Below are 23,261 nucleotides of genomic sequence, written 5' to 3'. Positions count from 1 at the left end.
TGGAAACAGAGTTTTGAAATGTGACTTCTATTTCAGTCTCAGCCATTTAATAACTGTGTGCTATTGGACATATGCAATTTATCTAAAGTTTTAATTTATTCTTTTATAAGATGTATAATTTAGTTACCAAAGCAAACATTTTATAATTCTGTATTTTTAACGGAAACAATGGCCACCCTTCTTCATGCCTAAATTATTCTCTAGTATCTAAAATAGAAACATATATATATTTACCTCAATTAGAAAGTAGCTTTCTATTACCGTGATTAAATAGTTCTCTTAGTTTATTTATATATTTATTTATTTTTAGTGAAAAACAAAACACTAAATATCCCTTTCCTAACAAATATATAGCCTCAAGTTTCTTTTTACTTTGCAGGGAACTCTTTTATTGTGGTATATACAGATAACAAAATTTGTTATTTTTAACAATGTTAAAGTAATGTATATAACTCAGTGATATTAAACACATTCATGTTTTCAATTCACTATCTAATTCTAGACCTTCATCACCCAAACAGATAACCTATGTTAAGTGCTTTCTCTCTATTCTCACCTCCCATGAGTCCCTGGCAACAATTAATCTTTTTTTGTTATGGGTTTGTCTATTCTAAATATTTCCTATAAATGGAATCATTCCATAGATGACCTTTTGTGTATGGCTTCTTCTATTTAGTATATTTTAAAGGTTCATTCATATTGTAACATATATCGGTACTTTGTTCCTTTTTGTGGTAATATCCCATTGCATAGGCATATTATGTTTTGTTTATCTACTCCTTGATTGTTAGAATTTGGGTTATTTCTATCTTTTGGCTATTGTTATCAGTGCTGCCATGGACATTCATGTACAATTTTTATTTGAACTCCTGGTTCCAATTATTTTGGGTATATACTTAGGTGTGGAATTGGTAGGTAATATTGTACTAGTAACATAATTATATATTTAATGTATTGAGGATCTGAAAAACCATTTTTTATATCAGTTGCACCATTTTACATTCCTATCAGCAAAATACTAGAGCCACAATTCTCTACATCTTCAGCAACACACGTCATTTTTAAATATTTTTATTATAATAATCCTAGCAGATGAGAAGTGCTATGTAACTTTGCTTTTGAGTTCCTTGATAACTACAATAATGTTGAGTATCATTACATATGCTTGTTGGACATTTATATATTTCTGTAGAGAAACATCTTCAATTGTTTTGCTTTTTCTATTTTCTAAATTGGATTGTTTTTCTTACTGTTGAGTTTTAATTGTTCTTTACATATGTTAGATTCTAGACTTTTATCAGATATGTGACTTACAAATATTTTCCCATTCTTTGTATTATCTTTTCATGCTCTCACTAAAAGTTTCTCCTTAATGATCAGAATAAGTTATAACTTGCAATATATTTGATGAATCTGCATTATTTATTTAATAAGCATCTACTCCATTTCAGGCACTGGACTAGGTTATAGGGAATAAATTACAATAAAAATGAATAAAGAAACAATCAGACTGAGAGATAACCATTGACCTTCAGGAGCTCGCAATATAATAGAGATGGCAAAATGCAAAAAGAACATTACATTGTATTCTCATTAAAGCAAGCAATGGAAAGTGTGCCTGGCTCTGGCTGGTTTGGTTCAGTGAATAGAGCATTGGCCTGTGGACTGAAGGGTCCCGGGTTCGATTCCTGGTCAAGGGCACATACTCCGGTTGCAGGCTTGATCCCCAGTAGGAGGTGTGTAGGAGGCAGCTGATCAATGATTCCCTCTCATCATTGACGTTTTTAGCTCTCTCTCCCTCTCCTTCTCCCTTCCTCTCTGAAATTAATAAAAATATATTTTTAAAAAAAGAAAGTGTGCCTAAATCTAAATTGGAGATAAGGCAGGCATCCTAGGGAAGGGACATATGATTGCTTGTAGATAAAGAATAGAAAATCAATCTGATAGCAAGACATCAGGAAGTAGGAAGAATATGTGCAGGACTGGAAACTATGCTTAGCAGTTGGACAGGACTACAAATTTCCTTCCCTACCCAGGGAGACCATAGGATACACTCTGTGGCTACTGGGTGTTTGTGACTTTGCTCCCCAGTGGGGTAGGACTATAGGTTATATTCAAAAGTAGGACAGAGTTTGGAATTTGTTTTCCTTCCTGAGAGAGATCATCGAATGGAGACCCAAATCATACAGAACTGTCAACTAAGCTCTCTGGCCATACAGGACCAACAGCTTGGCTGTGCAGAGTGGCAGAGTTGCCGGTTATGATCTCTACCTAGGCCTTGCTGCAAGCAGAGAATGCAATCTCCCAGGATCACAGCACTGGTAAGTCCTGGCCCCTTCTCTGTCTATATCTGATTTCCCAGTGGTTGAGTCTGACAGATTCCTTCAGTGAACACCATGAGTCCTGACCAGAGTGGATCTTCTGTGAAACATCTCACAGCCCTGAGAAAACTGATGTTAACCTTGGTCTCTGTTCTCCCCACTGGAGAAACCATAGACCCGGGGGGTCCCTCTCAGTGCGGGGCTGTGAAGACCTAGGGGAGGGGTGATGTGGTCAAAGTGAAACTGCTTCTCTTACCCATGTGCTCCTGCTCAGGCTTAGGGGTCCAGGAGGTGCTTCTGCTTCATTCCCAGGATTCTGGGATTTTTCACAGTGACAGTTGAGGATAGTTGCTGGTTGGTCTTGTGAGGGAGATTAAAGTCAGGAATGAACCATGTGACCATCTGTATGATATCACCTCTGCCATAGTCAATTCTTGCCACTCTTGCATTGCTACATATATAGGTTCCTTATCTATACTAATAAGAGACAAAGATACTAATTGACCATACCTTTGCTATGCCCAACCACGCCCACCAGCCAATCAGAGCGACTATTTGCAAATTACCCCAACCAAGATGGAGGCCGGCAGCCATGGAGCTGAAGCAAGCAGGAGGCTTGGTTGCCCTGGCGAAGGAGGACACCAAGCTTCCCCCTGCCCTGGCCAGCTGTGGCCTCCGCAAAAGGCAGCAAAGTTTCAATTATAGAAGCTAAATAAATCCCAAATACCTGCTTCCAGCCAGCCTCCACTGGGAGCTTGGGTGGCTGGGGGCTGTGGCCAGCCTGCAAACAGCCATCAGCCCCTCACTCAGGCTGGCCAGGCACCCCAGCGGGGACCCCTACCATGAAGGGGCTGTGGCCAACCTGAAAACAGCCATCAGCCCATCACCCAGGCTGGCCAGGCACCTCAGGGGGACCCCCACCCTAAAGGGGCTGTGTTCAGCCTGAAAATAGCCATCATCCCCTCATCCAGGCTGGCCACACCCTAATGGGGTGAGGGTCCCCCTGGGGGGCTTGGCCAGCCTGCAAACAGCCATCAGCCCCTCGCCCAAGCCATGCCCACCAGCCAATCAGAGCGACTATATGCAAATTAATCCAACCAAAATGGCGGCTGGCAGCCACATAGCTGGAGCAAGCAGGAGGCTTGGTTGCCCCGGTGATGGAGGAAGCCAAGCTTCCCCATGCCCTGGCCAGCTGTGGCCTCTGCAAAAGGCAACAAAGTTTCAATTATAGAAGCTAAATAAATCCCAGATACCTGCTTCCAGCCAGCCTCCACAGGGAGCTTGGGTGGCTGGGGGCTGTGACCAGCCTGCAAACAGCCATCAGCCCCTCACCCAGGCTGGCCACACCATCATGGTGTAAGCGTCCCCACTGGGGGCTTGGCCAGCCTCCAAACAGCCAACAGCCACTCACCCAGGCCTGCCAGACACCCCAGCAGGACCCACCTCCCTGAAGGGGGTGTGGCCAGCTTGAAAACGGCCCTCAGTCCCTCACCCAGGCTGGCCAGGCACCCCAGCAGGACCTCAACCCTGATCTGGGACACCCTTCAGGGCAAACCAGCTGGCCCCACCCATGCACCAGGCCTCTATCCTATATAATAAAAGGGTAATATACAAATTGACCCTAACAGGGAATCACTGGTCACTATGACACACACTGACCACCAGGGGCCAGACGCTCAATGCAGGAGCTGCCCCCTGGTGGTCAGTGTGCTCCCACAGGGGGAGCTCTGCTCAGCCACAAGCCAGGCTGATGGATGCCAGTATAGCGGTGGTGGTGGGAGCCTCTCACGCCTCCTTAGCAGTGCTAAGGATGTCTGACTACAGCTAGGCCTGCTCCCCGCTGGCAAGTGGACATCCCCTGAGGGCTCCCAGGCTGCCAGAGGGATGTCTGACTGCCAGCTTAGGCCCAATCCCCCAGGGAGCAGGCCTAAGCCAGAAGGTGGTCATTCCCTGAGGAGTCCCAGACTGCGAGAGGGCACAGGCTGGGCTGAGGGACCCCCCCTCCCTGAGTGCACAAATTTTTGTGCACCGGGCCTCTAATATATTATACAATAACTAGAGGCCCGGTGCATGAAATTCGTGCATGAAGAGGGGTGGGTTCCCTCAGCCCAGCCTGCACCCTCTCCAATTGGGGACCCCTTTGGGGATGTCCAACTGTCGGTTTAGGCCCGATTCCTGTGGAAGTCGGACATCCCTCTCGCAATCTGGGACTGCTGGCTCCTAACTGCTTACCTGCCTGCCTGCCTGCCTGATCACCCCTAACTGCCTTTGCCTGCCAGCCTGATCTCACCCCTAACTGCCTCTGCCTGCCAGTCTGATCTCCCCCCTAACTGCCCTCCTCTGCTGGCCAATTTTGTTCTGATTGGTCAGTTTCTATGCCAGTCAGCATCAAAAGCTCCACCTCCTAGGCAGCCATTGGCTCCCCGCAACACTCAGATTTGGCTTTGATTGGTCAGTTTCTATGCCAGTCAGTTTCAAAAGCTCCACCTCCTAGACAGCCATTGCTCCTTTGTAGCACCCACATTTGGTTCTGATTGGTCGGTTCCTATGCCAATCAGCATTTCCAGCTGCTGGCAAAGCCCAGAAATAAGGAAGGAGAGAATGAGAGAGGCAAGTACTGATCAACAGCTGCCACTGAGGCTGAGAATCAGACCCTGCCTCTCTCTCTGGGTCTCAGCCCCCTGGGCAGTCAGTGCTGGGTTGCCACTGCAATCTAGGCTGACTGAAGGACTTCTGGTTTGGTCAGCCTTTGGTAGTGATCGGTCCTTATGAGCCTGGTCTTTTATATATTAGGATGATCCTATCACCTCTCTGCTCAGAATCCTGATGACTTCCCACATTATGTTATGTAAAAACCATGGCCCTTGTAACAGTTTATAGAACCATATGTGAGTAGACCCACACAACTTTCTGACCTCACTTTCTATCACTTCCTCTCTTGATCACTCTGCTCCAGGTACACTTGCCTCCCTGACTGGCTCTAAACACTCCAGCCCAGATCCTGTCTGTAAGCTGCTCTTCCTCCAGACAGATGGACAAATGTTTTACTGCTGTGGTTCCTTCACATCTCAGCCAGTATATCACCTTATCATAGAGGACTTCACTGACCAACTTATGTAAAATAGCAATGCCTTCATCCCATTTCCGTGCTTTATTCTTTTAAAAAAAATTTTATTGTTGAGAGTATTACAGGCCCCCCCCTCTTTGTCCCCCTTGCCTTCCCCCCACCCCCAATCCAGTTTCTGTCCCACCCCAGGCCTTTACCATCCTGTTGTCTGCTGTATTCTTGGGCAATGCATATATGTGTATAAGCTCTTTGGTTAATCTCTTCCCTGCTTTATTCTTGATAGTAATTTTTATCTCACAGAGTATTTGTTTATTATTGATTTAGCTCCCTGAGACTGACTAATCCATGAGAGTAATGCTTAAAATATGTATTTTGAAGAAATTAATAGAAACCTAGAATATTTACAAAAAAGATGATATATTTAGCTTTGATCATGTTGTAATTTTACATGATCAGGGCATATATATTTTTCTGGAGTTCAGGAGAAGACCAGCTGGATATAGATTTAGAAGGCATTAACTTAAGTGATAGTGAGGCCATAAATATGGATATAGAGTACATAGTTTATCATTAATATAACACTACCTCACAGTTAAACAATTATAGGCCTTGGCATTGACCTTAAGTATATGACTCCTCTTATGGACATGCCCAAGTAACCTGGCCATTGAAAAAAAATAGAGGCTACAGGACTAAGAGTAAAGAGGTCTGAGGTCATTTAGATTGAACCTCACAATATGCATATCTTTTTAATGTCTAATTTCAATGACAGGACACATAAGAATTAAGAAGTCCCAAGAATACTAAACAAGTGTTCTCTTATCTTGTTTCATCTTCTAAATTAAAAAAAATAAATTATGAAAAATTGGATCTTATATTTAGGAGATTTCTATATAAGCAATTATAACAGAATGCTGAGTAGATCCTTTCCCATCACCCCTGAATTAATAAAAGGGGTTCAAAGATGAACACAAATGAGTGATGATTACTCCTGCATTCTAAAAGGAGTCAACATTTACAGGCCCAGTTATCTCCCTAGGATTTAAACAGAAACAGTCAAAATTATTCTGCTTTCCCAGGCATTTCCCATTAATTTTGTTCTTGCAAACTATTTTAAATAAGAGGAGACTCAAGGATATAAATGACAGTTGTGTGTTATTGGCTTAGAGGCAGAGACCTATGGCTTGCCTCCCTCTTCCTGTGATGTAGTGTGATGGGGACATGTTTTTGCCCTCGCTTTACAGCCAAGTAAGAAAGCTTAAAGGGTAGACTGACATCTCATACTTGGTTGTTCACCTGCTTAGGAAAGGAGTTTTGATCAGCCTTCTGTCTTTTTGAGAAGAGGGTGAGGTAGGGGATAAGAATAAATGGCTTAATAGAGAAAGGAGGCTACAGTGGAATAATCTGCAATTCCACAAATTTTGAGAGATTTTCTGTGGCTTAAGTAGACATACAAGAAAGAAGACAATGTTAAACACACCAGGTAAGCCCCATCTTGAACAGGTCTATATTATACAAAACCTGGGCAAAGAGGGCTCCCCAGGACTAGAAAAGGTAGCTGAGGAGGTATTGCTACTGTCAAAAATGAAGAGTTTTCCCAAGAGCCCATCAGAAAACCAGCTCATGAGATGTACCATGCAATGTCTCACAGGCCCCAAGTCATGATCAAGTTCTGGATACCTGTGACACAGATCACAAGACATGATCAGAGACTGGAGACCTATGACAGAGGCCCTGTGATATGCCCAGAGGTTGCATACCTGAATCATGGGGAACCTGAAAAGGACCGTGATAGCACTTGCTAATAAAAATATACTTGATGGCTTTATTTAATTTTCCTCCTTTGATCCTACCACACCAGAGAAAAGGATACAGAAAAGAGAAAGAAGTGTGATAGAACAGGCCATATACAGAGCCATTTTTAATTGTCAGCTAAAATTCGACTGGCAGGAATGAAAGGGGAAGAGTAAGCATTGATTAGATATAAAATTAAAAAGTCAAATAGATCACCCTGGATGGTATGGCACAGTTGGTTGGGGCATTTTTCCATGCACTGAAGGGTTGTGGGTTTCATTCCCAGTCAGGTCACATGCCCAGGTTGGGAGTTCAACCCCCAGACAGGGCTTGTGTGGGAGACAACCGATCATTGTTTCTCTCATCTCTCTCTCTCTCTCTCTCTCTCTCTCTCTCTCTCTCTCTCTCTCTCTCTCTCTTCCTTTCTCTCTAAAATCAATACTAAAAATTTTTAAAAATCAGTACATAGAATTTTTTTAACTGCTACAAGAGACTGAAGAGTCATGGTGGTTAGCTGAGACATTTTAGGGTCAATAGGGTGGGTATTTTTCAAAACATGGTTGAAAGCAATAAAGGGGAAAAATAAAACATTTTTATTTTGAATCTGGTTGTATAACTTAAAAAAATATTACATTATTGTGAGCTTTTAAAAAACATTTTTTTGCCTCCTTTGTTTTTTCCTGAGAACCAGGTTCCATCTGTATCCTTTTCCTTCAATCTGAAAAATTCCTTTAGAATTTCATGTTCAGAGCTCATGGTAACAAATTTTCACTTTTGTTTTATATAGAAATGTCAGTATTTTTGTCTTTATTCTTGAGATATGTTTTTATTCTAAAGATGGCATTCCACTAGCTTCAGGATTCCCTCTTTCTAATGTTTTGTTTCTATCTGGATCTTTTCAAAATTTTCTCTTTATCTTTGATTTTTAGCAGTTGAGTGGGATTGCCTAGGTGTCATTTTCCTTGTATTTATTCTGCTTGGGATTTGCCGAGCCTCTTGAATGTTTAAATTTACGTTTTTTCAACATACCAATACCAACAATACCAATACACTTTCTTGTTGAGCATTTCCCGGCATTGAATTTTAAATATTCTTTAGGTTATCCTTTAAAATATTTATCAGAGCATAATACCAATAAAAGATTTCTGGACATTTCCTAAGGAAGAACACTTTATTGATTTTTTTTACATGCTACTATTATAATATAATATTCTCAGGCTATACACTGGAGAATAAATATTTAAAATTCAATACTGGGCAATGTTGAATATAAAAATATATTGATATTGTGCCTGGTAAAGATTATTTAAAAGATCTTATTTTAAAATAATGATAACTATAATAATAATAGTTAACTTATTGAGTGTTTTGATTTGTCAGGTAGTGTTCCAAATGCTTTAGATATATCAATTCACTGAATTCATAAAAAAAATCACAAACATGCACTAGTATATACTATAACTGACTTAATGTTAGAGATTTAAAAAAAAATAAACCAACTATATTAAGAGTTAAGGATAGAGCCCAGGTTCAAGATCACCAGGCAGCAGAGGAGGAGGATTTGCATGTAGGCCCATCTAACTATATTTATAGGGTCTGTATGTAACCAATAGGTCACATTACCCTGATATTTTTCTAGTAGCCTATTAAACACCTATCTCAGTAAGAAAAGAAAAAAAAGAAGTTTAGCTCACATTGTTTCCAGCAAAACTTGACAATCTAAATCTCAGGTTCACTGAGCACACTCATCTGAGACAAAGAGAAGTTGGGGAAATGGAGGCTATGGGCATGTGCATGTTCTCCTCAGTGGGATCAACAGCTGGTCAAGAATGATAAAGAAAATCCAAGAGTTCTTCTTTTTAGGATCATCTCTGTAATTAAGGTCTTAGTTTACATGAACACTAGTCCACTGATTTATTTCCTCAAGCCAAAAGAACTTCTTGAACCTCACCAGATATTGTTGTAAAAGAGGTATTATAGAACAGAGTGTTCTTAAGTGTGGAAAGCCAGTGACTATGATTTTTAAATGGTGATGTAATTTAGAAACCTGTGTACTGTTGATAAGGGACCAAGTTAGGAGAACTGTAACAAAGGGGGGAAAAAAAAGTTGTGAAATATATTTTTAAATAATAAATTCAGTCAATGGGGCAGCATAAATATAAAGACTCTGATTTTTCTTGCTGTCCAACCCTTTTCCAACCTGTCACTTATGGAAGAGTAGTTTGCAGAGAAAATGCCTTTATCACTAAGAATATAGAAAATGCAAGTCTTATATACCTTCATTTATCGAAAGATGAAACTACTGATGAAAGATGAATGTACACCTTAAATAATAACACAAAGTAGCCTACTTTGCTATACTCTGAAATACCTTGAGATTTACATTTGTATTTAATAATTTGGATTAGAACCAATGAGTTAGAAGGAAAGTTGGATATCTGTATATTTGATTTTAGAGATGAAGAGATCGTGACCAAAGTCCTACTAAGCATTAATTAATCCATTCAACAAACATTGGCTAAGCTTCCATTATGTGCCAGACACATGCAATCATATGCATGTTAGACAAACATGGAAGAAGTAAAAGATAAATTCACAGAATAACACAGAGGTAGGCTGAGAATCTGTATCTGTGGGTATATAGTCCAGTGCTTTCTCCAGAATGAAAGTGGCTACGCTACATGAAAGGACATTATAATCTGAAAAATAATAACATTTAATTACACTTGATTATAAGTAAAAGGGAACTTAAAAAGTCAAAGCTTTCCATAGAATGCTAGCAAGTAGGACCTGATTTGTTTTTAACATCTCTGTTAAACTTCAATATCACTTTTTGAAAGCAAAACAGAACCTTTAGTGAATACCTCTGAGGTTTCAAATATCTTTGGTTCAGGAAAAGCAGTTGTTTTCCTCCCGTGTAATCATTTTTTATTACTCCTATTAATTCTGGAAGTTTGTGTTATTCAGCTTAGAATGCTAATTGTAGTTTCAAAAATGTTAGGTAAATGACAAATGTTCTATATATTCTACTGCATAATAATAAATAATGGCTTCCCACATAACAAGTGAAATTACTACTTTGAATTAAAGTTATCCTATCTAATAAAAGAGAAACATGGTAATTAGCATACGACCACTACCCTTCCCATTGGCTAATCAGGGTGATATGCAAATTAACTGCCAGCCAAGGTGGCCTCCGGCAGCCAGGCAGCTTGAAACTAACATGAGGTTTGCTTGCTTCAATGACAGAGGAAACCAACGTTCCCCGCCTGCCTTGCCAGCCTCTGAGCCTACAGTTTGAAACATTTTAACAAATATAGAAGCTAAACAAAACCCCAGAAACCTGCTTTCAGTGAGCCGGGATCTCAGAGCTGGAGTTATACATTGTTTTTTTTTGTTTGTTTTTATTGTTTTTTTTTTAATATATATTTTATTGATTTTTTACAGAGAGGAAGGGAGAGAGATAGAGAGTTAGAAACATCGATGAGAGAGAAACATCGATCAGCTGCCTCCTGCACATCTCCCACTGGGGATGTGCCCGCAAACCAGGTACGTGACCTTGACCGGAATCGAACCCGGAACCCTTCAGTTCGCAGGCCAATGCTCTATCCACTGAGCCAAACTGGTTTCGGCAACATTGTTTTGATTATAGAACCCAAACAAACCAGATACCTGCTTTCAGCAGCAGAGGCCTCAGAGCTGGAGCCAGAGGTAAAGCTGGCCCAGAATAATAAAAAAAAGAAAAAAAGGAGCGGTTGGGAGCTTCAGTTGGCCTGAAAACAGCCCTCAGCCCCTCACCCAGACTGGCCAGGCACCCCAGGGGGGACCCCTACCCTGAAGGGTGTGTGACCAGCTGCAAACAGCCATCATCCCCTCACCCAGGCTGGCCAGGAACCCCAGTGGGGACCCCCATCCTGATCCAGGACACCCTTCAGGGCAAACCAGCCAGTCCCACCCATGCACCAGGCCTCTATCCTATATAGTAAAAGGGTAATATGCCTCCCAGCACCGGGATAAGCGGAGCCGAGAGGCCTCCCGGCACCGGGATCAGCGTGACAGGGGACATCACCCAAACCCCCTGATCGCCCTGCAGCTCTGTGTGTGACAGGGGGCGGGGCCACAACCTCCCTATCCACCCTGCTCTGTTCATGACAGGGGAAGGCTCCCCAACCTCCTGATCAGCCCTGCTCTGTGCCTGATACGGGAGAGCTCCCGAACCCCCTGATCGCCCTGCGGTTCTGTGTGTGACAGGGTGCGGCGCCCCAACCCCCTGATCGGCCCTGCTCTGTGTGTGACAGGGTAGAGCCATAACCTCCCCATCAGCCCTGCCCTGAGTGTGAGAGTGGCGGCGCCCCAACCCCCTGATCGGCCCTGCTCTGTGTGTGACAGGGAGGAGCTCCCCAACCCACTGATCGACCCTGCTCTGTGCATGACATAGGGTGGCGCCCCAACTCCCCAATCGGCCCTGCTCTGAGCCCGACCAGGGGCTGCACCTAGTGATTGGGCCTGCCCTCTGCCACCCGGGAGCAGGCCTAAGCCAGCAGGGCGTTATCTCCCGAGGGGTCCCAGACTGCGAGAGGTCACAGGCCAGGCTGAGGGACCGCCACTTCCCCCCCAGTGCACAAAAATTTGTGCACTGGGCCTCTAGTCTATATATAAAAGCCTAAGCGACCGAACGACCGAAAGACTGAACAACCAGTCAACCAGTGGCTATGAGGCACACTGACCACCAGGGGACAGACGCTCAATGCACAAGATTAGGCTCCCTCCTGTCTGGATCATGCCTGCGGGGATCGGTCCAAAACCAACTATCTGACATCCCCTGAGGGGTCCCAGATTGTGAGAGGGTGCAGGCCAGGCCAAGGGACCCCACCGGTGCATAAATCTATGCACCAGGCCTCTAGTCAAATATAAAAGGTATAGAGCAGGGGTCCTCAAACTTTTTAAACAGGGGCCAGTTCACTGTCCCTCAGACCATTGGAGGGCTGGACTATAGTTTAAAAAAAAACTATGAACAAATTCCTATGCACACAGCAGTGGCAAAAATACCCGGCAGGCCTGATAAATGTTTTCGGCAGGCCGCATGTGGCTCGCGGGCCGTAGTTTGAGGACCCCTGGTATAGAGGTTAACTTTGTAGAGTTCTTTCCATCAACATGAGAAAGCCCAACTTCACTGTGAAAATGTCTCAAAATATATTCTATCCCAATATTTATACAAAGTTACTGAAATGAAAATAATTGTAAATGCTGAAACTTTTTTAAACATAAGAAAACTGATTCATATTGTTTGTTCAATAGAACCTAATTTTTTTCTCATTATTCTATTATCGTTTATGGTTATGATCAAGTAAAAAAAAAATAACATTTTGCTCAAAGTTGACAGAATGATAAAACCGACATGGAGTAAACTTTTACTATAGAACAAATTTACAAGAAGTCACATTGTACTCTATTCTCTAAAGCCATAAATATGAATTTTATTTCATTCCATCAGTAACTTAAACCATATTTATTTACCTCTATCTGTAAAACATAGTGCAAGTTGCTGTGGAGGATAAATTGATGGTTCAAATATAATATTACCGTCAAGATATTTAGAGATTAATAGCAAAGATAGAAAATATATGTACATTAAAACACAAGTATACTTGGGGCCCCATTACTGTGTAAACAGCAACAAATCAATGTTAACAACTATCTAGGTTAGAATGCTGCCAGGAGTTATCACTTCCTGATGCATAATGTGCTTCCTGGGAGCTGCTGAGAGTTGTATGTCAAGCGAACTTTAGGTGGAGGAGAGGGAGTTGCTACCATTTTTTTTAAAAGAACCTTTGCAGAAGAATAAATTGATAGAGAAGATAATGAAACTTACTTGAAAGCAATACACTCAGCTAACTAGAAGGTGTCTGACCTTCCCTGCCAAGGACTGGTTGCTCATGATAATAACCATGGGCCAACTCTGATACAGGTCTGAGGGAGCTGTGGTCTTAATAAAGGAAGAAACCTAGAATTGAAACTCATCATAAAAAAGTAGAAGAGGACTCTTCAGTGGGGGTCTCACTCTAGACTGACTCAATGCTCAAGAATTATTCTAAGTTCTTAGTTAACAGTTTTCTAGAAGTATTTCTTATTTAGTGCTTAAAAATCCTAGTTTGGGGTAAGTATTCTATATCTTCAGTGATTTTCCTCTTCTTTGTGAAGGTATTTGTGCTATTAAGATAGGTACAAGGAACAAGGATTGAACAAGGATTCCAGAATACCTCAGAGCAAATCCAGGATGAATCAGAAACAGAATTAGAAGTTCAGTCATTACTTTATCTCATATAAGATAGAGCTTCCCAGAGAAGTTGGCCCTTCAACTGACTTCTGAAGAATGTGCATAAGACAGCTTGATTTTGTTAGGAAGAATTTTATATTGTGGATGGTCACCACAGGTATATCTGGTATGTTTTGAACCATAGCAATGTTGGGGGTTGGAGGAGAAGGTTTACTGGTTATAGCAACACCTAGCCATGAAAGGCCTTCCTTGCTATATTAGAGCTGAGACTTTCTCTTGAAAATTTGAGACTTATTGATCAATATAAAGATACATGAACAATTTTTCATTTTAGAAAGAATCCCTCTAGGAAGCCAACTATAATTGATGCTCAATTTTTTTTTTTTTAAATTCTCACCCAAGGACATGCTATGAGAGAGAGAGAGAGCAAAAGAAACATCGATGTGAGAAACATCTATCGGTTGCCTTCCATATGTGCTCCTCCAGCAACCCAGGTATGTGTCCTGACCGGGAATCGAACCAGCAGTCCTTCAGTACCCAGGACAACATTCAACCAACTGAGCTACTCCCACTGGGCTCGATAAACAATTTTTGACTGAATTAATGAATGCTGAGGGCCATAAGTAATTAAAAACATGGATTTAAAAAGACAATTGTAGAGATAAGATGATACGTTCTTTAAAACTTGAAAAATGTTTTAAGTTTTGGTTGAAAAAAAATGAGAGAAATCAAGTATGCCCATGTGAAAAAGAGAGAAGTCAGAAAGAAACCCTGGGCTTTTCAACTATGCTTACCCACATGGATAGGATTATATTTCAGATACATAAAATACCCATGCTATTTATCCTTAATTGTCATTTATTGAAGCTAAAGGGGATGGCAGGATCTATTTAATTTAGCCTGGTTAGCCCTGCTACAACTTCTTGGATGGATTTGCCATTTAAAGCATGTCCTCAAAATCTCTAGCAAAATTGGCATATTGTCCCAGCAAAAACAGCTGCTTTGATTCAAACAGTTCATATAAAAAGCAGTAACACAAAGTTAGTAACAGTACCAAGATTTTTTAAAAAACCACAAACAATCCACAAATGGTAAACAAGATTCTTTGTCTATTTTTAACATTTGTTTTAATATCAATAGCAACACGTTTCTGAAACAAATAATATTCATTTTTTCCTAAGTTATTTTCAAATGCAAATCTTTAAAAACATTCTGAGGCAAGCCTTTGGAATCTTTCAATTTAATAAACTCCAGCTGCCTTAAAAAAGTTATTTAATCTTACACTATTTTCCTGAACCTCTTCTGATTGTAGATGCAATTGAATTGATCCAGAGTTAAACTCCTAAAACTAACTTCCTTGATCAGAGCTGCTGAGATGGTCATGCCAGTTGAGTGCACGTGTGAGGCTGAAGGATACGGATTCCATGGGTTGTAGTGTTGTGTGAAGGAAAATAAAATGACCATGTTCACCACTAATTTTTGTGCTGGAAGTTTGAAAAGGGAGGAGGAAGCTTGACAGTGAGCTTCAGGGTCTGATATTAATTTGTTCAAAAGGTTGTGAATGAGGTACTCTGGGTCTGGTCAAAATAAAAGTCTAAAATAGAGATGTTGGGGATAAGAAAGCAGAATCCACAGGCACCAGAAGTCTGGGTGGGTAAAGTCCAAGCTACCAGAGAAAACTGCCCCCACATGCATAGAGTTCAATCGATGATGTGTGTTTTCATCTGGTCCTTGTGGTCTTTAAGACAGAATTGCCCAGGATTCTTCCCAAATGTGTGTTTCCTAGGACACCATTTTCAGAACACACTTTGAGATAGAATGCCCTAAAACTAAAGGGCTCCTAGGTAGATTTGGGGGAGGATCTTGAAATCTCAGGTATTTTATACATAATTTTGTGTCTGAGAAATCTCTATGCTTCTGGATTTTGAATTATAGCAGCCTCAGATTTCCAGTGAACCAGGAAAAAAAAAAAGTAAATGAGGAACCATATGAACCATCCCTTGACTGGAAAAATAACAAGAGTTGTTGGATTTATCTCATATATTTTTGTCAGTAATAGTAACAACTCACCAACAGAGCCACAACTGTGCAAAAATTGCCAGTTGCTTCACAACATTATCTCACCTAACACTCACAATAGTCTATGATTGTTACTATACCTGTGTTGCAGTTTGAAAAACTGAGGTTGAAAGGTTTATTTCCTTCCTGGATTACAAAGCTAATAAGAGAAAAGCAAGGATTAGCATTCTCTAAGATTCCTAAGCTATTAACTACTGAATTACATCAAGCTACTCTTTTTTACAAATATTTTATTTATTTATTTTTTGATTGATTTGAGAGAGAGCGGAGGGAAAGGGAGATAGAGAGGTGGAAACATCAATGAGAGAAACATAATTCATCAGCTGCCTCCTGCACGCCCCCTACTGGGGACGGAGCCTGAAACCTAAACATGTGTCCTGGCTGGGAATCAAACCTGTGACCTCTTGGTTCATGATTATGAAATTTCCAGCTTCCTCATTTCAAATGATGATACAATCCTTTGCTACACATTTTTTTTCTGTTGTACAAATTGCATTGATGCAAGTAACTAGTTGAAATTGACAATAATCTATTTGGGGGCAGGTTGATATTTCCCAATGTCATGGAAGCGCTGGACATTCTTTTACTTAGGAAGTATTGTGAATTACAATAAGTCATTTTCCTGTGTCATTAAAAAGTCTTATATAAAGCAAACTGCCTTAAAATTTACATTTTAAAAATAATCTGAAAAAAATCTCTTACATGGTAGGTGCAAGGAAAAACTAGAAATTAGAGCATTTAACTAGTATAATCAGTTATTTTTCTTAAATGAAACCATCATTCATTTACCTTAATCCAGTGTTAAACTATGATTATATATTTTTATTAATAAATTTTATTTTTATACTAGTTTTAGGCTCACAGAAAAATTGAGTTGAAAGTATGAAAATTTCTCATAATACCCCTATCCTCACACATGCATAAGCCCTCCCACTATCGGCATGCCCCACCACAATGGTTCATTTGCTATAGTCAATAACCTACATTGGCACATCTTTATCCCCTAAAGTCAATAGTTTACATTAGGGCTCAATCTGGATGTTATACATTCTATGAGTTTAGACAAATATGTAACGGCATGTATCCATCACTGTGATGTGGAACAGAATCGTTTCACTATCCTAAAAATCATCTGTGCTATGCCTATTTAACCACTCATCTTTTTACTGTCTCCATATTTTGTCTTTTTCAGAATGTCACATAGTTGGAGTCACACATATGTAGCCTTCTCAGATTGATTTCTTTCACTTACTAATATGCATTTTAAATTTCTCCATGTATTTTAATGGCTGGATAGTTCATGTCTTTTTAACATCGAATGATAATATTGCATTGTCCCAATGTAACACAGTTTATCCATTCACCTACTGAAGGACATCTTGGTTGCTTCCAGGTTTTGGCAGTTATGAATAAAGCTGCTATAAACATTCGTGTGAAGGTTTTTGTGTGGACATCAGTTTTCAGTTCATTTGGGTAAACACCAAGGGGCACTATTTCTGGATCATATGGTTAAAGTATATTTAGTTTTGTAAAAAACTGCCAGACTGTTTTTCCAAAGTGATTGCACCACCCATGATTATATTTTAAAAGATGTAAGAACTCTGTATGATAATTATTTTCTCATTTTAAAAGTAATCTAAGAACTCACTATAAGTTTACTGTTGGTTTTCATTTAAAGCCTGTGCATTTAAAACATATAAACACCTAGCTCCACTCAAATCCAATTGATCAGAATCTTCGAAGAGTGATACCCAGGCACTACTCTATATTTCCGGAGTTCCCTGTTTCTATTAGGTTGCTGGGATTGAGACTGGTGACCTGGGAAGCCACTAATAATCCCACACCACAACATGAATACAGTGCTGCCATTGCACGTATATTAATACTTATGTGTGTGGCAATAATCTAGTAACATGATGATATTTTACTTTTCATGTGTTATTAAGTGCAAATGGCTGTCATGAAGCTGCTCTGTTCTATTGTCCAAAGGACGGTGTTGTAAAGGCAGCCATTTACTCATGTTGAATTACTTCTCTGGTTGTAAAAACAAATCTCATGTGCTAGTCTTTCACAAATACAATACATTTTCATAGAAACAACACTGCAGTTTAACAAATGACTTTTAAAAAATAGACTAGTAATCACAGGAACATCATGAAGTAAAAATAGATTGCTCTTTAATTGTTTCTGGCAACTGAGAAAGGAACAGAGAAAGATTTAATGTGAAAATGGAGAAATGTTGGCAAGGGGAGGCCAATGACCTCTGAATGTGTTGTATCAGTAATATTTCACAATGTGTGAAAGTGGTGGAAGAATTGAATCATCAACCATCACATGGTTGCATAAGCATCTCCATCGCAAAAGATTCTCATGCTTAGGGGTTAGTACTAACTTGAACATATCCCATCAATGTATTAATTTATAATAATGTTACTGGTAAGTACAATAGTACATAAGACACTAGTTGGGATACTAAAGCAGGCTCTTTCCTGAGAATCAGAAATTCTCTGATGACATACCTTAGCCTAACTCCCTGATGGCCTGGACAAGATTCTTTAGGCTGCTCATCAGTCTAGAGCACTTTCAGACAACATTCCATCTGCCCTCACAAGGGGTCAAACTTCTATCAGACTTCCTAGCTCTCTCCCCATTATTCTTACAGGTGTCTATCTTAATCAATTGCATGTTCATCTTGCATCTGCTTTTCAGAGGACCCAGACTGACACAATGGTCAATAAAACATTATAGGTTGGTAGTTGAAAATGAGATTTTTTTTTCTCCCACGGAAACCACTTATATTAAACTAGAGGCCCGGTGCATGAAATTTGTGCACTGGGGGGGTGGGGGGAAGGTGTCCCTCAGCCTAGCCTGCACCCTCTCCAATCTGGGACCCCTCGGGGGATGCCCTCAGGGATCAGACCTAAACCAGCAGTCGGACATCCCTCTCACAATCCATGACTGCTGGCTCCCAACTGCTAACCTGCCTGCCTGCCTGATTGCCCCTAACTGCTTCTGCCTGCCAGCCTGATCACCCCCTAATCCCTCCCCTGCCAGCCTGATCAACGCCTAACTGTTCCCATGCTGGCCCAATTGCCACCAAATGCCCTCCCCTGCAGGACTGGTCACCCCCAATAGCCCTCCCCTGCAGGCTAATAAGTAAATTAGCATATTCCCTCCTTATTGGCTGTGGGTGCCGCCATCTTTGAGGGCAGGGTAGTCAATTAGCATATTCTGTTCTTATTGGCTGTGAGTACTGCCATCTTTGCCACAGCATGAAGGTCAATTAGCATATTCCCTCTTTATTAGATAGGATTGATAATTTTAATATTGGTTATTGATTTTTTTATGTTTATATATAACATTTTAAAGCACTCTTATGTCACTACTAAGAAAAATGAAGACTTTTGGTTTTCCTTTGAAACTGGTGTGTTTGTCATTCAAGTTTGAAAAGATACCCTAACTAAACATTAACCTGCTACACTTCTCTGTAACTGAGAGGAGTCAGGGTAAATCACTTCCAACATTTATAATCAATTTACTCCAAGTAAATTGTTTTTTCAGTTCAGCTTTGTTACCTCAGAGATGAAGCCACGTATTATGTTGAGTTCTCTCTCTAAGCATTATTCTCAGTTGTGCACACCCTCCCCTACCATGAAACAAAACCACCATCAGCTGCTAATGGTGTGTTTTACTGAATTCAACTCCACCCATTCTTGCTCGTTTACCACAACCCAGCCTTTAAACACTAAACACTGCTCAGATTCCTGCTTCAGCCACTTGTGCCTGCTTGGGCTGGTTTCCCCAACAATTTAGGAAAACCTAGAGGCCAATAAACAAGTAAGCTTGGACAGCCACAAACCACAGTGCCCCAAGCCTAAACTACAGAGTTTGCTTAGTTGGCATACCTCAAGCTGGGACAAATCCATTGTTAGCCTTGGCCGAGGGCCTCCAATGAACCTCCTGAGAAGGCTGGAAACGTCTCACAATAACATATATAAAAACATTGTCTGCCCTGTGCAGGGATCTGGCAGTGAACATATGGCAAAGATTCTTTTATTGCTTCATGGTTCTATTGTCATTGCTACCATACTTAGAAGTTCCTCGGTACTTTTGGGATCTAACCCACTTTTTATTTTCTAGGACAACTGAGGGTGGGGAAATGGGTAGTAGGAAACATGGAGACTCTTGGCATTGCTCTCCTTATCACTTACTTTTTTTTTTTCAATTTAAATTTTGAAACAATCTTTAATAAACATTATTTTTTCTTTTTTTCTTTAAGATATTACATATGTGTCTTTATCTCTGCATAGCCCCCCCACCCCCGCCCACCACTCATGCCCTCACCCCCCTGTTGTCTGTGTCCATCGGTTAGGCTTATATGCATGCATACAAGTCCTTTGGTTGATCTCTCCCTTTACCCGCACCCGCCCCTACCTTCCCTCTGAGGTTTGACTGTCTGATCGATGCTTCTCTGTCTCTGGATCTGTATCACTTACTTTTAATGTGAGGGTTTCAACAAATAAGTTAACAGAAGCAGAAATGCAGACACCATTGCATTCTTTGCCATCACTGAGTAACTCAAGAAAACATGGAATGTGCCATCAGGGGAACAGGCTCTTCCAACTTTTACCTACTATGGAATCACCTAGGAAACAAGAAGGTGACACCTTGCATAACTAAAATGCAGTATTACAGTCAGGAGATTGGCATCATTTCAACCCACATCCCAGACCAATTAAGTGAGACTCTCTGGGGTTAATACCCAAGCATTAGTTACCTCCAATTTTCAGACACATTTAAGAACCATTACACTAGGTCTAAGTTATTAGTTCTCAAACTTTATCATGCATTAGGATCATCCAGACACTTAATACAGAGATTTCTGGGTCTGACCCCAGTTTCTGATTAGTCTAGAAAAAGGATTTGCATGTCTAACAAGGGTCCAGGATATGTTGCTGTTGCTGGTCCATGGAATTTGAAACCCCACACTCTAGGAAATTCTGGGTTTCCCAGAAGGTCCATCTGATCAGACTCAGCTTACATTCTGTTGGCAATCACTATGCCACCTGAACATCACTATCTACAGAGAAACAGACTATTAAATATTGTCATTGAGAACAGTACTGCCCCTCATCAAAATCAGAATTTTTAAGATAAGGAAGCAGGGGAGAATAGATGTTAGAGAAGGCAAGACTTTCTAAAAATCTTAATGTTGAGTGAACATAAAAATGCCATTTTTCTGGCAGACTGGAGTAAGCTAAACGTATTTGGAGCCTGGGTGGCAGCAGCATCTCTAGGCACAGACACTCAGGCCACGTGGGCTCTGCCCATCATTGAGGGCATCTGAGCTCTGCCCATGCAGATGAAGAAGCCCTGGTTGACAACGGAATGAGGCTGCCACACACATAGACCCAGGCGAACTGCTATTAACCTCATTTGTCTCCATTTTTTAAAGGAAAGGAAAAGCTCATGTTCAGCAGCTTTAGCAAGTGTCAATCACGTGGGAGCAGGTCTGATGAAAAGTTAACTTCTAACGGAAGGACTGCCTCTTCCCTCAGCAAACTTCATCCAGAGGGTCAGTGAATTGTCTATGCCACTAGAAGGATAGGGGATATACTAGCACTTTGATCTGATCTGGCTTCCATCATTCTTTCTCAAATACCATTTCCTTCAGATTTTTTTCCTATGAAGTGATTTCATACAATTCTTGGCTAACAACATGTAGCTTTAGAGTTTTAGAATCATTGCCAATAGATTAGCTGAGTGACTGAGGGAGCACAGACCATTAGAAAGTACTCTAATACCCCTAATTCTGCTCACATCATGGCCATTTGGAATGATTGCAATGCTTCCCATTTTTGTAATGGTTGAATCTGAAAGGGAAGTGGGCCCTGAAATGCCTTAGTGCAAAGCAATTTTTAAGCTTTGAAAACTTTTCCCTTCAAATCACAAAATGTTCTGAAAGCTTCTGATCACTTGACTCTATTCTATCCCACACAAATCTGACTGAGCCCCTATTCCTTCAGTCCCCCTACACAATGAAAAATAGTGGTCCTTAGTCATTAAGATGTTCCTACTGCTTCAAATGACTCTATTGCTCCTATAAAAGCCAAAGTTATTTTCTTGAGAAGGTTCAGGCCTGTGATTTCCTTTGCCAAAAGAATGGGGCCCATCAGTAAAAATTACATAAAAGCAGTGGTTTGCATCAAAAATGTCTTATTTTATATAAATAAAAAGTAAGTACTTGCAATGTATATTGATCTCCTTTGTTTGAAAAACAAAAAAAAGATCTATAGTAGTTGCTACAATGTTGGTGACATTGTTCCTGTTTCTCTCTGGGTGACAGTAGAAGGCTCACTGCTGGGATGATGGACAGTCCCAGAGACACACACTAGTACACACCCTTTGGTCTGTGGCTACCACTGCAATTTCCAAGGCCTCTCAGGAATTTTGTTTCTCAGGCTGCTGAAATCTTTGCTCAAAATTGGCCACTCTAGCTCTGACAGCTATCCCCTGAGAGGCTCCTCCAACTGCTCTTGGCTTTGGGAAGGTAGTAGGGGTTTTTGAGTGAATGTAATCACAATCAGGTTTTAGCAGATTCTGTATTAGACAGGATTGTTAAAGCTCCATGACCACACAAAGTTCTTACTTCTATCTTCTCTAGCCAATCATTTTCAGTATTAAAATTCTTTAAAAGTATGTAGTCATCTCATCATATTCTTCCTAATTTCATAAAGGTAATGTTCTGTTGTTCACAAATCAGCCAATTCCTTTCCTTCTTATGACACATTGCGCCTTCTACTTCAAACTAATGAAGAAAATATCACACCCCTTCAATTAGAATTAGTTCAAATGAACTGACCCAACAGCCACTGAGCACGCATTTATTGTGTGTCCACTACATAGAGACTCTCTGCTAATTGGAGGGGATGCAGCAGGGAACAAACAGTTATAGTGCCAGTACTCAGCGGGTTCACATTTATCCAGTCAATTGATGTATAAAGTACATATTTAATCATCTACATTTCTTAGGCAATCACGGGGTGAATTTATTTTGGGTAGTTTTTTAACTGTGGTGGGGAAAAGTAAGCAACTGAAAGCAATCTGTCTCCTGCATCCAGAGTGTTCCCTACTTAAGTCTTTTCTACTTTAGCCTCATTACTCACCTTCACTTTCTGATCCTTAGTCCCCAATCCACAAAATAAGTTAGTACATTAATCCTTTATGTCTGTTCCCTCTTTAGATTGTGAGTTTCACTCTTGAGCACAGAAAAACTGCCCTTTCCTGACATCCCTCCCCTCTCACAGAGCAAATACAGGCATCCCCATGACTATGAAAGCTTAAGACATGTTGGATTAATGGATGGATGGATGGATGGATGGATGGATGGATGGATGGATGGATAGTTGTTGTCAGGATGGATGGATGCTCAGCTGTGCCCAAAGAGAGTGTCTATTTTAAACTAGTTCTTTATTGGAGTCACTACCACAGCTTATTTAGTCCACATGGCTTCCTCGTAAGTCCAAAGTTATTTCTTCAGTTTTTGAAGGATTCTGTCAAAACATAGTACTTAGGCCCTGTGCACAGGGAAAGGAAAGTATATTTTGCTTTGCAGAACATCTCTTCACGGAATCCGAAAATCCTCTTAGACGACATCTAGTTCAATTTCATGATTGACAGATGAGAAAAGGAGCCATCAAAGGTGAAACATTCTACCTAAAGT

The sequence above is a fragment of the Myotis myotis genome, unplaced genomic scaffold (assembly GCF_014108235.1).
Source record: "Myotis myotis isolate mMyoMyo1 unplaced genomic scaffold, mMyoMyo1.p scaffold_m19_p_2, whole genome shotgun sequence".
Taxonomy (NCBI): Eukaryota; Metazoa; Chordata; class Mammalia; order Chiroptera; family Vespertilionidae; genus Myotis; species Myotis myotis.
Note: the sequence above shows the minus strand (reverse complement) of the source record.